The 17177-nt window shown below is 39.8% G+C and overlaps 1 long non-coding RNA gene across 2 annotated transcripts; it reads left to right on the forward strand.

Moving 5' to 3' along the window:
• Window positions 1–397: 397 nt before the first annotated feature.
• On the forward strand, window positions 398–12350 carry LOC132599780 (uncharacterized). Of its 2 annotated transcripts, none has more exons than XR_009567008.1 (3): window positions 398–577; window positions 1050–1134; window positions 12057–12350. It is a non-coding gene; the product is annotated as an uncharacterized LOC132599780 (long non-coding RNA). The 2 variants fall into 2 exon arrangements; XR_009567009.1 differs by lacking the exon at window positions 12057–12350 and adding an exon at window positions 4420–4723.
• Window positions 12351–17177: the final 4827 nt, after the last annotated feature.

Here is a 17177-nt window from a genome sequence, read left to right on the forward strand (position 1 = left end):
CGCAATTTTAAGCCCATTGACACAAGTGGCCAATTTTTAATTATTTTAATAGGATAATTATGTCTTGATTTTTTCTACAATTAAAATATCATCAATTTTAATCTTTATCTAATTATAAAATTATCTTTTTTTATACATATGTGTGTATATATACCAGGTATACATATATATATATATATATACATATATATATATATATATATATATATATATATATATATATATATATATATATATATATATATATATATATATGCATACAAAAGGCCAGCCTTTTAATTTTTTTTAAAATTCTGGACTGAGTCCAGCCCAAATAGGCATGACCCGGCCCAGTCTCACATCAGATAAGGGATATATCCCCCTTTCCTTTTGTTTCCATTTCTAAACACCCCTTCCCCTTTCTCTCTCTTCCTCTTCCACGTAAAAAAACCCTAGCTGCCGCCTGCAAATTCCCTTCTCACTCGTTCTAAAAATGAAAAAATCATAGTGCATGTGTGAAGTACATAGCTTTTGCAGTGATATTTATATGCAAAGAATTAATTCAATGGCAGTTTTTACTTATATCTTTCCAAAATCGGTAATGTTTTCTTTTCCTTTTGTTCTTCATCGAGATTACTTAGTCAAAATCAATTATTATTGTCTGATTTTTGTTGTACTAGGTTCATTTGCTTGATTTCCATTGGTTGGGGTTGATGGGTTTGGATCGAGCCAAATGAGGCTCAGATCTAGCTGTTCATTTGTTAATGAGTCATTTAAGCCATAGATTTGCTTTGAAAGTTGATTTTTAGGGAAAACTCGTTTGTCCCACATCGATGTTTTGGAAGGTTGAACAATTTTTGGGGTTTTATAAAGAGAACCCCAACCCTCTTACAAAAGGGAGTTTTGGGAGAGTTTTAGTTTTCAAACAAATAGTTTCCAATGGTCGAAAAAATTGGAAAAATCAAAAGAAGGCTAGAAACTTTGAATTTCAAGCCTCTTAAGTATAAAAATTTTAAGACTTCGATTTAGTTTGAGGTTTTCTGAGTTCTAAAAATTTGTTCTCTTTCTAGTTTTCGAGTCTGGGTGGCTGAGTGTGATTTTGGAAGAACAAAAGGCTTTCAAATTCAATTTTGACCAAGGCTGCACTTTCAAAAGGTAACATTTATTTCCTTTTTACTTATTTTATTATTCCTCAGTAGTTTGTTGTGGGATAATAGCCTGTTTTTGATGATTAGTTTGTTGTTGGGTTACTTTGGTTCAATTAAGTGACAATGTGCTATTTAGGTAATGTTTATGGTTCATTAGATTTTTTAAAAATGGAGATTATTTCCTTATTTTAAAAGTACATGTTTAACCATAGTAATCAGTTTCTAATATAGACTGAATGTATGAGTTGTAGATAATGTGTTGATGTTGTGCTATAGATATGGATGAGCAGGTTGTTGTTGTGTTTTGTTAGATGATTGAAATTTACTATTTTGCTGCTTCAAAACTTAAACATGACAAGAATATGATTACATGAGTCATAATAGTAATTTAGTGAACCTTTAAATCAGTGCTGATCCTATTTGAATGCAGTAGAATGCTAAAGTACTGTGATGATCTGTTTTAAATCATTTAAGGCCGTTGATCTTTCTTGGATGAGACTATGTCAAACTTGATTCTTTAATCTACATTCATAGGCCTGTATGCTTTGTCTATGTTAACTGGATAACATGAACTATAATTAGGATAAACAAATAAAGGATCATGATTAAACTAAAATAAGGTTTAAGGAATTTAGGCATACTTATAGGAGTCTTTGATATGCTTAAGGCATTAGAGTAAGGTCAAGAAGGGCCTTTTTGCATCTGAGTGGGTCTGAGTCTATATGAATCTATCTGAATGTGTTTCGAATAGCCTAAAATAACTTTGAATAGTTGTATGCTACACATTAAAGGTAATTTGAAACAACAACACCCTAGAATATGATATAGAAGGCTTAAAATGAAGGTTGGGATTAAGGTCCATTTATTTGGTAACAGGCTCCTAAATGGTTCATTAGAAGTTAATGTAGGTCCATGAAATTGTAAAAATCATCTAAAATGAATCAGAATACCTAGATGACACTAGGATGATTATGTGTCCTATTTGTTTCATTTGAACAGAGTTGAGTCCTGACATTCATGTTATCAGACCCTCTCTTTTTTCATATCTAATTCATGCTTGAATTTTCAAAAGAAGTCTAAGGGGATTAAAAAAGATAATTGAGGCCTGATGTGCTTTTGACTATTGAAAATGATTAATCAATTGGTAAAAAGGAGTTGTTTGAGTCTAAAGGTTGGTGTTCGGTCTGAACTTAAGCTTTTAAATGATTAAAATGTTCAAACCTACTCAAAGTGTTAATGTCTGAAAAAGAATTCAAAATAGTGTTGCATGGTTGAGACCATAGGCTGAGTTGATTAATATTGTTGACTTACATGGTGTTACACCTCGGAAAATTTCCCGTTGATACGCAAGTAAATGAACTAATGATGTGTGCGAGGAGTGCGAGTGTATAATGTTTCATGGGAAATGCATGTGAAGGGATGTGGATGATTAGAATGAAAAGTCGAGAAATGCGAAAAATTGAAAGTTGGCAAAACTGCCCAGTGATCGTATATTACAAAATACGGACCGTAAAGTGCAACACGGTCCGTAAACTGGCAATCGTAAACTGCCATGCAAAAGCTTCAGCTTTCTGCCCAGTGGTCGTATAGTGCAAAATACGGACCGTAAAGTGCAATACGGTCCGTAAACTTGAAGTCGTAAACTGGCATGTCCAACTTCAACTTTCTGCCAGCCGAGGAAATGGCTAAATACGACCTGGTGGACGAACCGTAAAGTGGTTTACGGCCCGTAAACCATGGTCGTAAATCACCATGCATGCAGGCCAAAGTCTCTGGTCCTGCTTAAGCTTAAAGACGACCACGAGGGACGGTCCGTAAAGTGGAATACGGACCGTAAACCTCCATGGACGACCACTGTTCACCCAGCACAAATTTTCCAATTCATTAAATGTGAGGATCAAGACTTGTCTTATTTCATTTCTACATTATACCACTTCTATCTAAATCTTCTCTCTACATTTATTATATGAGTTTTCAAGGATTATAAGCCATCAATAACATTAAGACAAGTGAATCAAGGATAAGGGAATCATCAAGGATCATCCAAGTCAAGAAATCCAAATGGAGAAAAACTAGGGTTTTGCTCAAAGAAGAGTATTATCAACCAAAGCTTGTTCCTACAACTTCTAAGGTAAGATTCATGATTTTTACAAGATGTTTAAGGTATTGGAGAATTAAAATACATGGATTGTAGAAAATGTGGTCAACTAGGTCATGAATGATGAATAGTGACATTTTGAGAAATAGTTTGAATTGAGTTATGAATGTTGTTGTGTTGTGATATGAAGGTGTTATAAATGGTATTAAGATCATGAACTAAACACTTTAGACGAATGGACGAAGATGGGTGTTATAATCATGAATGTGGGTGAATTAGAGGCAAATTGAGGAATCTAGATAATGTGGATAATGTGAATGACTAATGGCCATTGTTATGATATTGATGAAGGTATAAATGCTAGCATTGAAAGGGAACGTGCAAGTGTAGAATAGTTCGACGGAAAGGTATGTAAGGCTAACCCTTCTTTCATAAGGCATGGTTCTTGGCCAAATTCCTAATTCCTCCATATGAGTATGTTGTCTTCACATAGTTGACATTCCGAGCTCATAAGCTCACGACCCTTGATATGTACTATGATTATACTATGTTCCTTGTATGACGAGTAAGTCCATAATGTAGATGTAACGATAACGATGAGAATAATAATGATAACGATATCAAAAATGATGCAAAAGGTGCCTACGGGCTATTATACTTATATGTGCCTATGAAGGGCTATAATGAACCCCGAGCTTATAACGCCGGGTAGAATATATGTATATGAATATGTATGAAGTATGTATACGATTACGAAATGCGCGCACACCTCTGCAGATGGTACGGATAACCCTGACGCCTTGGTAGGGCCAGGTATGTATGATCTTGAGCCTTGGCTGGCCAAGTATGTATGAAACACCGATCCTATGAGGTCGGGTATGCTATGTAAAGGCTATGTATATGAAATGACTATGTATATAATATGAATATGAATGTGAAAAGACTATGTATAGGAATACGAATAAAGACATGTATACGAATATGAGCAAAAGTATGGTACGAGTATTATTATGGGATACGAACGACGATGTATGCAAGTAAGCGACGGGATGATGATATTACTGTCTCCCCTCCTATGCTATTTTCATATGATATCTATTATGCTTCTATATTGATGTTGATCATGCTTTACATACTCAGTACATTCTTCGTACTGACGTCCTTTTGTTTGTGGACGCTGCGTCATGCCTGCAGGTGCACAGGGAGACACACTTGATCCATAGCTGCTTATTCAGAGATTGCATAGCAGAGCTCCATTTCTTTCGGAGCCGTAGCTTTTGGGTACTTATTCTTTTGTATATATAATTATGGGCATAGCGGGGTCCTGTCCCGCTCATACGATATGTCATACTCTTAGAGGCTCGTAGTCATGTGTATGTGGGTAGAGATGTTCGGCCATGTCGGCCCATGTTTTGTATATCTTTTGTTGGCCTCGTCGTCCTTGTACTTATGATGTGGCATAGATGCCTATGATATGTTAAATGATGATGGTCGTCTAATGGGATCAGTATGATTAACGATAAGAAAAGCACGAATTAACTTATGGTTCACCTAGATGTTATTTTATGTACGATAAGGGGGTGCCCGGGTGGGGTAGCACCGGGTGCTCGTCGCGGCCCCCTAGCCGGGTCATGACAAAAAGTGGTATCAGAGCAGTTCAGTCCTAGGATGTGTCTACGAGCCGTGTCTAGTAGAGTCTTAGTTATGGGTGTGTTGCGCGCCACACTTATAAACGAGAAGCTGCGGACATTTTAGGAATATATGACCTTCTTTCTTCATAAGAATCGTGCGATAGAGCTATGACGTAAGAAATTCTTGTTCCTAAATCGTGTGTTGTGTATTTCAGAGATGCCTAAAAAGAAAAAGGCTACAGCAGCCCAAAAGGGCAAGACGGTGGCAGAAAAGCGGGCTGAAAGAGCACCGCCACCGGTAGTAGAGGAAGATGAGTCCCAGAGTGCGGCTCAATATCAGTCCTCCCAAACAGTGCCTATTACCGAGAAGCACGTGGGAGCCTCAGCCCCAGCTCCAGCTCCTCCACCTAACGCTTCGGGCCAAGACGTAAGAGAGGCCATTAATTTGTTGACTCAGTTGGTTGCGGCCCAGACTCAGAGGCCAAGCACAGGGCAAGGTGACAGGGCTGTTAGTGCAAGGGCCCGTGACTTCATTGCTTTAAAACCCCCGAAATTCTTTGGGTCGAAACTGGAGGAGGATCCCCAGGACTTTATTGATGGTATGCTAAGGATGCTCCGGTTGATACATGCTTCAGACACTGAGTCGGTAGAGCTAGCATCCTATAGATTGAGAGATATCTCGATCCAGTGGTATACAGTATGGATGGCTTCGCGGGAAGCCAATGCACCTCCACCGGTATGGCAAGAGTTTGCTGACGCTTTTCTCCGTCATTATATGCCTCCGGAAGTTCGGCGAGCTAGGGCCGATAAATTCTTGAATTTGAGGCAAGGTAACATGAGTGCTACAGAGTATAGTCTCCGCTTCAATTCCTTGGCTAGGTATGCTTCGGCCATGGTAGCGGATATGGGCGATCGGGTGCTCCGGTTTGTGAAAGGCCTAGGGCCACACTTGATGGATAAATGCTTAACTGCGTCCCTTCAGGATGGCATGGATATTGCACGCATTCAAGCACATGCTCAGGAATTAGAGGAACACCTACAGCAGCGGAGAAATGAACGTGAGCAGGATAGGGGCCATAACAAGAGGGCCAGACCTTCGGGTTCGAGGAGCGAGTCCAGGGGTGGACACAGACAGCAGCTTCCCAGCCATTCAGGCTATTCTATGACCAGTCCACCTCCACGGTTTTCAGGCCAGGACCTTGATAGATCTGCTCGTTCAGGGCCGAGTCCGAGTTATACAGGACCTCAGTTCAGAGGTGATTTGGGCATGTCAAGGCCACCCGTACCACCGTGTTCCCAGTGTCGGAAGATGCATTGGGGTCGATGCCGATTTGGTTCAGATGATTGTTATTCATGTGGTCGGCCAGGCCATGTTATGCGTGATTACCCCTCAGTACATGGTAGAGGTAGGACCCAGCCATCAGGGTCGGTAGCCGGATCTTCGGCATCTGTACGCCCTACGGGGCCAGGTTCACATGCGCCAGCTGGCCATGGTAGAGGCAGAGGGAGAGCTCCCAGTACTAGCGGTTCTCAGCACCGTATTTATGCTTTGGCGGGACGCCAAGATCTTGAGTCTTCTCCTGACGTGGTCACAGGTATATTATCGGTATTCTCTCATGATGTATATGCTTTGATTGATCTGGGCTCCACATTATCATATGTTACTCCATATATTGCGGGTCGATTTATAATTGAGCCGGAGTCTATCAAACCTTTTGAGGTGTCTACACCCGTGGGTGACTCGGTAATAGCTAGACGAGTATATAGGAATTGTGTGATTGTGATTTGTGATCGTCGTACCGTGATTGATTTGCATGAGCTAGAGATGGTAGATTTTGATGTCATTATGGGCATGGATTGGTTGGCTTCTTGTTATGCCAATGTTGATTGTAGAATAAAGATGGTTCGTTTCCAATTTCCGGGAGAACCAGTCTTAGAATGGAAGGGAAATTCAGCATCACCAAAAGGTAGGTTTATCTCCTATCTAAAGGCAAGAAAGATGATCACCAAAGGGTGTATTTATCACCTAGTGCGAGTTCAAGATGTAGAAGCTGAGTCGCCGACTCTTCAGTCAGTTCCGGTAGTGAACGAATTTCCGGAGGTGTTCCCGGAAGAGCTTCCAGACCTTCCTCCCGAGAGAGAGATCGATTTTTCTATTGATGTGTTGCCAGGCACTAGACCCATATCTATTCCTTCCTATAGAATGTCACCCGCAGAATTGAAAGAGTTGAAGGAGCAATTAAAAGACTTGCTTGAAAAAGGCTTCATTAGGCCTAGTTCATCCCCGTGGGGAGCACCCGTATTGTTCGTCCGGAAGAAGGATGGCTCCTTGAGAATGTGCATTGATTATTGGCAACTGAATAAAGTGACGATTAAGAACAAGTATCCCCTCCCGAGGATTGATGATTTATTTGATCAATTGCAAGGTGCCAAATGGTTTTCAAAGATTGATTTGAGGTCCGGGTATCACCAAGTAAGATTTAGGGAGAAAGATATCCCTAAGACAGCTTTCAGAACAAGATATGGCCATTTCGAGTTCCGAGTAATGTCGTTTGGGCTAACTAATGCACCAGCAGTGTTTATGGACTTAATGAACAATGTATTCAGGCCTTTTCTGGATCTATTCGTGATTGTATTCATCGATGATATCCTAGTGTATTCTAGATCCGAGGCAGAACATACGGATCACTTGCGTATTGTCCTTGGAGTTCTTCGAGCCCCAGAGTTATTCGCGAAGTTTTCCAAGTGCGAGTTTTGGTTGAACTCAGTTGCATTTCTGGGCCAAATTGTTGCAGCTGATGGTATTCGAGTGGATAGCCAAAAGATTGAGGCAGTGAAGACTTGGCCAAGGCCCACGACCCCTACAGAGGTTCGTAGCTTTTTGGGCTTAGCCGGTTATTACAGAAGATTTGTTGAGGGTTTCTCTTCTATTTCTGCACCGCTCAACAAGTTGACTCAGAAGTCAGCTAAGTTTCAATGGACAGATGCTTGCGAGCGTAGTTTCCAAGAGTTGAAAGACCGACTGACTTCAGCCCCAGTCTTGACACTTCCAGAGGGATTGGAAGGATATGTTATTTATTGTGATGCTTCAGGCGTCGGGCTAGGCTGTGTATTGATGCAAAATGGTAAGGTGATTGCGTATGCTTCTAGACAATTACGGAAGCATGAGCAGAATTATCCTACCCATGACTTAGAATTGGCCGCGGTGGTCCATGCTTTAAAGATATGGAGACATTACTTGTATGGTGTCCACGTGGATATTTATACAGATCATAAGAGTCTCCAGTACATCTTCAAGCAGAAAGAGTTGAATTTGCGGCAACGACGATGGCTAGAGTTGCTAAATGACTATGATGTCGAAATCCTGTACCACCCCGGAAAGGCAAATGTTGTGGCTGATGCTCTTAGCCGTAGGTCGATGGGAAATCTAAGTGAGGTACGACCAGAAAAGAAAGAGATGGCCCGTGATCTTCAGCAGTTAGCTAGCCTAGGAGTCCGAGTGGTGGACTCAGGTAGCAGCGGAGCTACTATTCAGAATTCAGCAGTTTCATCGTTAGTAGCGGAAGTAAAAGAGCGACAATATGAGGATCCCATGCTAATGCAGTACAGAGATACACTCCCTCAGAAGGAGGGGTCATCCTTTGACATTTCGGAAGACGGAGTTCTCTGATGTCGAGGCAGGTTATGTGTTCCCGATGTGGCAGGTCTACGCAATCAGATTTTGAGAGAAGCCCATTGTTCCCGTTACTCCGTTCACCCCGGAGCGACGAAAATGTATCATGATCTTAAGACTATATATTGGTGGAATGGGATGAAGAAAGACGTAGCGGAATTCGTAGCTCAGTGTCCTAATTGCCAACAAGTGAAGATAGAACACCAAAAGTCGGGTGGCTTATTGCAAGCTATAGAAATCCCAACTTGGAAGTGGGAACTGATTAATATGGATTTCATTACAGGGTTACCCCGTTCTCGACGTAAACATGATTCTATATGGGTGATCGTGGATAGACTCACAAAGTTAGCGCATTTCTTACCGGTCAGAACGACCTATATGGCAGAAGATTATGTCAAGCTTTATCTTAAAGAGATAGTGAGACTCTATGGCGTTCCGGTATCTATTATCTCCGATAGAGGAACTCAGTTTATAGCTAAGTTTTGGGAGTCCTTCCAAGAGGGTCTAGGGACCCAAGTGCGCCTAAGCACGACATTTCACCCACAGACCGATGGGCAAGTTGAACGTACTATTCAGACTCTTGAAGATATGTTACGGGCATGTATGATAGATTTTGGAGGAAATTGGGATGACCATTTGCCACTCATTGAGTTTGCTTACAATAACAGTTATCATTCTAGCATTCAAATGGCAACGTATGAGGCTCTATATGGGCGAAAGTGTAGATCCCCAATTGGGTGGTTTGAAACCGGAGAAGCTATGTTGATAGGGCCAGACTTGGTCCAGCAAGCAATAGAGAAAGTTAAGCTCATACAAGATCGGTTGCTAGCGGCTCAAAGTCGTCAGAAGTCCTATGCGGATAATCGTCGAAAAGACTTAGAGTTCGAAGTGAAAGATTGGGTATTCTTGAAAGTATCGCCGATGAAGGGCGTGATGAGATTTGGCAAAAAGGGGAAGCTCAGTCCCCGGTATATTGGGCCATATGAAATTGTGCGCAAAATAGGCAAAGTGGCCTATGAGCTAGATCTACCTCCAGATTTGGAGTCAGTCCATCCAGTATTTCATGTCTCGATGCTTCGGAAGTGTGTTGGAGATCCTACGAGGATCGTCCCAGTGAATGATATTCAAGTGACAGAAAAGTTAACTTATGATGAAATACCCATTGCCATATTAGATAGGCAAGTACGGAGGCTTAGAAACAAAAAAGTGGCCTCAATTAAAGTTCTGTGGAGAAATAACAATCGAGAGGAAATGACATGGGAAGCAGAAGAGAATATGCGATCCAAATACCCACATTTATTTCAGCCCTTAGAAGAAGTCCAAGATGAGACGTCAAAATCATAAGGTATGCATGTTTTCCCTTTTATACATTCAGGTCGTGTGTGGCCAAATTTCTAGTGTTGTTGTATTATTGCCCTGTGAGGCATTGTTATTGTGGATTGTTGTGACAGGGTGGTAGTGCCACATTACAGAGGAAACTCTGGCGAAATTTTTATAAAATTCCCCAAGCCTTTAACATTCGAGGACGAATGTTCCTAAGGGGGGTAGAATGTTACACCTCGGAAAATTTCCCGTTGGTACGCAAGTAAATGAACAAATGATGTGTGCGAGGAGTGCGAGTGTATAATGTTTCATGGGAAATGCATGTGAAGGGATGTGGATGATTAGAATGAAAAGTCGAGAAATGAGAAAAATTGAAAGTTGGCAAAACTGCCCAGTGGTCGTATATTGCAAAATACGGACCGTAAAGTGCAACACGGTCCGTAAACTGGCAGTCGTAAACTGCCATGCAAAAGCTTCAGCATTCTGCCCAGTGGTCGTATAGTGCAAAATACGAACCGTAAAGTGCAATACCATCCGTAAACTTGAAGTCGTAAACTGGCATGTCCAACTTCAACTTTCTGCTAGCCGAGGAAATGGCTAAATACGACCTGGTGGACGGACCGTAAAGTGGTTTACGGCCCGTAAACCATGGTCGTAAATCACTATGCATGCAGGCCAAAGTCTCTGGTCCTGCTTAAGCTTAAAGACGACCACGAGGGACGGTCCGTAAAGTGGAATACGGACCGTAAACCTCCATGGACGACCACTGTTCACCCAGCATAAATTTTCCAATTCATTAAATATGAGGATCAAGACTTGTCTTATTTCATTTCCACATTACACCACTTCTCTCTAAAACTTCTCACTACATTTATTATATGAGTTTTCAAGGATTATAAGCCATCAATAACATTAAGACAAGTGAATCAAGGATAAGGGAATCATCAAGGATCATCCAAGTCAAGAAATCTAAATGGAGAAAAACTAGGGTTTTGCTCAAAGAAGAGTATTATCAACCAAAGCTTGTTCCTACAACTTCTAAGGTAAGATTCATGATTTTTACAAGATGTTTAAGGTATTGGAGAATTAAAATACATGGATTGTAGAAAATGTGGTCAACTAGGTCATGAATGATGAATAGTGACATTTTGAGAAATAGTTTGAATTGAGTTATGAATGTTGTTGTGTTGTGATATGAAGGTGTGATAAATGGTATTAAGATCATGAACTAAACACTTTAGACGAATGGACGAAGATGGGTGTTATAATCATGAATGTGGGTGAATTAGAGGCAAATTGAGGAATCTAGATAATGTGGATAATGTGAATGACTAATGGCCATTGTTATGATATTGATGAAGGTATAAACGCTAGCATTGAAAGGGAACGTGCAAGTGTAGAATAGTTCGACGGAAAGGTATGTAAGGCTAACCCTTCTTTCATAAGGCATGGTTCTTGGCCAAATTCCTAATTCCTCCATATGAGTATGTTGTCTTCACATGGTTGACATTCCGAGCTCATAAGCTCACGACCCTTGATATATACTATGATTATACTATGTTCCTCGTATGAAGAGTAAGTCCATAATGTAGATGTAACGATAACGATGAGAATAGTAATGATGACGATATCAAAAATGATGCAAAAGGTGCCTACGGGCTATTATACTTATATGTGCCTATGAAGGGTTATAATGAACCCCGAGCTTATAACGCCGGGTAGAATATATGTATATGAATATGTATGAAGTATGTATACGATTACGAAACGCGCGCTCACCTCTGCAGATGGTACGGATAACCCTGACGCCTTGGTAGGGCCAGGTATGTATGATCTTGAGCCTTGGCTGGCCAAGTATGTATGAAATACCGATCCTATGAGGTCGGGTATGCTATGTAAAGGCTATGTATATGAAATGACTATGTATATAATATGAATATGAATGTGAAAAGACTATGTATAGGAATACGAATAAGGACATGTATACGAATATGAGCACAAGTATGGTACGAGTATTATTATGGGATACGAACGACGATGTATGCAAGTAAGCGACATGATGATGATATTACTGTCTCCCCTCCTATGCTTTTTTCATATGATATCTATTATGCTTCTATATTGATGTTGATCATGCTTTACATACTCAGTACATTCTTCGTACTGACGTCCTTTTGTTTGTGGACGCTGCGTCATGCCCGCAGGTGCACAGGGAGACAGACTTGATCCATAGCTGCTTATTCAGAGATTGCATAGCAGAGCTCCATTTCTTTCGGAGCCGTAGCTTTTGGGTACTTATTCTTTTGTGTATATAATTATGGGCATAGCGGGGTCCTGTCCCGCTCATACGATATGTCATACTCTTAGAGGCTCGTAGTCATGTGTATGTGGGTAGAGATGTTCGGCCATGTCGGCCCATGTTTTGTATATCTTTTGTTGGCCTCGTCGGCCTTGTACTTATGATGTGGCATAGATACCTATGATATGTTAAATGATGATGGCCGTCTAATGGGATCAGTATGATTAACGATAAGAAAAGCACGAATTGACTTATGGTTCACCTAGATGTTATGTTATGTACGATAAGGGGGTGCCCGGGTGGGGTAGCACCGGGTGCTCGTCGCGGCCCCCTAGCCGGGTCGTGACACATGGTCACCTAGGTGTTTAGATGAAGTTTGATCAAGGATAGTTTGTCATGCCTTGGGGGGATCCTTGAGATTTCATGTTGTTTAAAACTAAGTTAAAACAAAAGGGTAAGAGTTGGTCACATTTTTGTCATAATTAGAGGGAATAAAACTGCTATTAACTAAGTACTAAGGGGTAAGTTATTTACCAGGGCCTAGATCCATGTTCTCAGAGTTTAACTTGTTAGCTTTCCTATTTGCTTTAGAATGAATATGTTCAAAAACCTGTATGATACATTTATGTGTGGATCTGTCTGTGTCGTGTACTAGTCATAATTTGGATTTGGGAAAATGGCATTTAGTTAACTTAAGGTTGGTGAGAGCTTTTATTCTTGAACCTGAACTGTTGCACTTAGACTTTAGTGTGCATTGTAGTGAAAAATTGGGATTGAAAAGGTAAAATTGTGCTCTGTCTAGTAAGGTTTGATCCTATACTGTTGGTGTGCTTAAAGTCCTATCATGTTGGGAACTATGGAATGAAATAGTTGAATATTGAGTCTGTGTTTGGAAAACATGAATAGTGATAAGCTGAAATTGGTTTGATGTTGTTATTTGAGGATATTTTGAGTACTCTTGAAAACAGTTTGAACCACTTGGCATAGGGTGGCCTTTTCAAAACACCTCAAAGAAGGGACAGGGAAAAGTCAAGCGTAACTTGAATCATACTACCTACCCTCCAAATGAGGGGTGTCATGACTAGCCTATGGACCGTGGAGGGGGGGGGGCATTCCTGTCATGAGGGTACATTGGCCTTCCTTAAATCTCACCATTTTATCAAAGGGTTGGAAATAGAAAGGGTTGGGAATAGTGGCTTGTTTAAAGGTCTAAAGGTAACTTAGGAAGTTAAGAAAAAGGAACTGGTTATTTCAAGAGGATGATCTTTGTTTCCTTTTAAAGAGAAATGAACTAGTTTAGGACTGTTGACAATAAGTGCCCTGTTAGGAAGTTTAACAATGCTGAGTTGATAAGAATTGTGTTAAACTTACATAGCTGATCCTTTCTCCTTTTTATTTCAAGTGGAAACTTATATGAAATCTTGTTGTGAATGTGCTCTTACTACTGTTTGACTAAAAGAAAGGTTCATTTCTATGGTTCTTTCCTGGGAGTATAAAGTTGTACAGTCTCAGTTCATTTAATGTTGTTTGGTCCAGACCTCTTGGTGCTCCAACCCTATTTTGGTGATCATAAGTTATAGAATGTTTCATCTTTGTCAACATCTTTCTACTGTGCTTCTATTGTTGCATTAAACAGTTCTCATTTCCTGCTATGTGGTCTACTAATATATGAAGTTGATGCATCATTTATTTGATGTGTATAAGAGTTAAAGTTAGAATTAGTTAGCTTTAGTTTTGTCCTTGAACACTGTTCTAAGGGACCATGATTAGTTAAGTGAATGGAATAATCTTGAGGCCAAAAATTGAACACATAGAATGTGGATATACACAAAATATGTATAGATTAATGAAAAGGAAGAGGAATATATACATGGTATACACTTGGTATACACATCACATGTGTATATCATAAGTATACTATGTATATATAGGAGAATGGGCCAGTTATAGGTAGCAGGTATATATGAGTAAAAGAAGATGGTTTGTTTGTGTCACCTATTTGACTATGTATCTTGAAGTTGTTATGTTATTTTTTATATATCATTGCATTATCACATCTGCCTCAGTCTCTTTGTCATGACTTTGAAGTTTACTTTTAATGTTGTTTGCATTTAAATTACTTCCTATGTGGTGATGCTTGTGCATAACTTTGGGGCTCTGATTGTTTACTATGGCAACACTAGGTTTTGAGAGTTTGAGGTGGTTTAGGGGATAGGTCTAGCCACTCCCCGATATCCAGCCATGCTTGGGGTTCGTGAAACCCCTTGGAACTTGTGCGGTGTCAGGAATAAGGGTGGTGACAACCTTTTCCTTTTGGTATGGTATGATTTGGAGTTTTCAGTGAAGCCAATAATGTATGATCAAGTCCTTTAGTTGTGCACTTGTAATCGAATTGGATATATACGTATATATGCGTGTAATTATGCTAGTAATAGGCTCAGTAAACATAGACTAATTTGGTTCCTTTTCTTTTGTCCCCCTTTTTCCTGTTGGGCCAAAGGCCCAATAGGAAATTTTCTTTCAAAACCTGTTAAGTCTAAGAAGAGGAAAGGGAATCTAATATTATTGAAGGCCCAGTCATGGGTGAGAATGGCATGAAGGCTCAATCATGGGTAAAAATGATCCATTAGGGGGTTTGGTAAACCCTTATCATATCCCTCTTTTTTCCTTACATTTCATTACGCCAGTTCCTTTATTTGATTAAAGTGTTGTATTAGTATGATTGTAAAATAAAACTCGCATTATTATTGGAATCATTTATGGTTTGGCCTAGGCATTTTAGGTAAATGGTACATATGCCATTTAATTCGACCTTAGACCCCCAACGTAATTTTTTCAAAAGCCGGATTAAGATAAACATTTTCCAAAAGAATAAAAAATGGTTAAAATCGATAAGGGAATGAAGAGGATTAGTTTCATTTTACTAATATATATATATATGGTTATCATTTTTCCTCAGCAAAGAAAATCAGGCTTGACATTTTTAAACTAATAGAATGATTTTTCCTAGTTGTAAGTTCAGTTTTCAAAAGCTCTTTATAGTCTAGGCAGAAAAATAGGCTTCAAATGTGCGTAAATCATAGGCTTTTAAAATACCAGAAATAAGTTCTTTTTGGACTAAAAATCTGGCAGAAAACTATTTATAGATTTATGCATATGTGTCACGACCCAATTTCACTAAGTCGTGCGGGCATCTACCTTTCCCACCTCGGTAGGCGAACCCTTAACTCAACATTCACAAATATTAAAAAATAGCGAAAGAAGTAAACTAGCGAAAGTCTCACAATTATAATATAAATTAGAAAATACAGAAGTAAATGAAATCCAGCTCAGTATCTGGTCTAGTCATACAAGAGCATCTAACTAAAATCTACAAGTCTGGAATATCAATAATACATCAAGTCCGAATATGTCTCGGAATAGGAAACAAGACATAAATAAGAAGAATCTTCAAGGCAGCGGACGTCTCGTGCTCACCCTGTAGACTCTAAGCAAATCTCGAAGCGACTTTCAGCCACGAGAAATAGAAGTAGATCCAACCTGAAATTCTGCATTCATAAAAGAATGCAGCAAGTGCAGGTCAGTACAAAACCACAGTACTGGTAGGTATCATAGGCCGACTAAGTATAGCTAACATAATTCAGACAATAAAACAAGATAGGCAGATAAATCAACGAGTATAAGTCAAACATAATCGGAACCAAGTACACGTCATCGCCTAGGTAAATCCTCTAAACCCAAATGTGCCAAGTCTCAATAAGTTCAATCCGAATCCAATATCACAAGTAAAAACACCAAATCATCTCAATCTAAGTTGCGATGCAATGCAATGCAATAATGTATTAATGCAATGCAATGCCATGCAAATGCTCTGTACACATGTACTCCGGATGAAAATATTAACATCTCGATAGCACAACCCAAGGTGACTCGAGAAGTCTTAGTGCCACTCATCCCAGATCTTTGCCCAACAGACAGACGAGATCCGGGATCTTTGCCCACGGGGGGTTCTCACCGGTACCACCCTGGGGAACCAGTGGAGTCCATGCACTCTCTCAATCCGCAATTTCGATACTAACATCGGATATCAGACTCTCACATCAGTCTCATTTAAAAATCGAGCTCAGCTCATCACAGTGTTTCATCAAGTACCAACAGTGTATCAACAGTATATCACGAGAGTGCGTGCAATGCATGTATCAACATCAATAATCAGATCAATATCACAAGTACCAACATGGGTATACCAACAACATATCAATGTCACAAGTACCAACATGGGTACACCAACAATATATCAGTATCACAAGTACCAATGTAGGTACGCCAACAATATCATGAAAGACTACAGAAGTCATATAGAACTCTATCCTCATATCAACGTCAACCCGTAAGATACTACAATATCACAATCAAGATGGAATAACAGATCCCAATATCTACTCACAACAAGTGGCATCAAGCCAACACAATAGAATAGTCAAGTCACAACACAACGGGGTGGCTAGCCCCAATCACGCAATAGGGCCCAACCTAAGACCCGAAGGTTTACATGCTTTCTCCGATAATATAATCTAAATATATGTTTCGCTATACGAAGTCTCACCAAGGATAAGCCATAACCTACCTGGAAGGCCGAACAACAATATCACCAACAATCACACCTTAGCATTTCCTTTCCTTGAGCCTCGAGATCAAGAAATTCTATTCATATTCAAAATCTAGATTTGAAATCATGAAGATCGATGCCTATATTGCTATCATTCAAAATTGGGTCAAAACCAACCCAAGAATTTGGGGAAACGGGGCCCACAAGGGCAAAACGGGAAATTCGGGGGTAAATTATTCAATTAAACATTAGGTGATCAAAACCCATCAACTAATTGCTAAATTAACTCAAGGGTTCATCCAATTTCGAAATCCAAGCAAAAACCCCAATTTTGGGTATAAACCCTAACTCTTAAATTCAAGAATTCAATATTAATAATGAAGGTATATGATTGTCAACCTTAGATACATCATAATC

Source organism: Lycium barbarum, chromosome 6, assembly GCF_019175385.1.
Source record: "Lycium barbarum isolate Lr01 chromosome 6, ASM1917538v2, whole genome shotgun sequence".
NCBI lineage: Eukaryota > Viridiplantae > Streptophyta > Magnoliopsida > Solanales > Solanaceae > Lycium > Lycium barbarum.